Genomic DNA, 434 nt, shown 5'->3' on the forward strand with positions numbered 1-434 from the left:
GGACGGTTACGAGTGCGCAACGTGATTGTGCGAGCGTTAGCTGTTGTTGGAGAGCAATATAAATTTACACAGATATATTTTTTTTTCCTTGCAAAGTCAGACAGCCGCAGGTAAATCCGGACTTGTCCAGGACTGCAGTGATGCTCTGCTGTGGATTTGGGTGGGTTTTGAGTCAAACGCCTCCCGCAGTCGCGTCCCAGCCTCTCTCCATCTTCTCTTTCCCTCTGTTCCTTTCACTCCTCTCCTAAAAGCAGAGAGAATTTCCCTTTCTTCACTATGGCACTTGTCGCATCACACCTTTTCCCCCTCTTTCCTCGCGCACTTTCAGCGTCCCTCCTTTGCCTCAAAATTGGGAAGGAAATCTCCCTCTGTCCAGGTGGCGTGTGTCAAGCAGCAGGTCGCGCAGTGGACGCCGACGACAGCGCGAAACTAAG

This window comes from Amblyomma americanum, chromosome 9, assembly GCF_052857255.1.
Source record: "Amblyomma americanum isolate KBUSLIRL-KWMA chromosome 9, ASM5285725v1, whole genome shotgun sequence".
In the NCBI taxonomy this organism is placed as follows: Eukaryota; Metazoa; Arthropoda; class Arachnida; order Ixodida; family Ixodidae; genus Amblyomma; species Amblyomma americanum.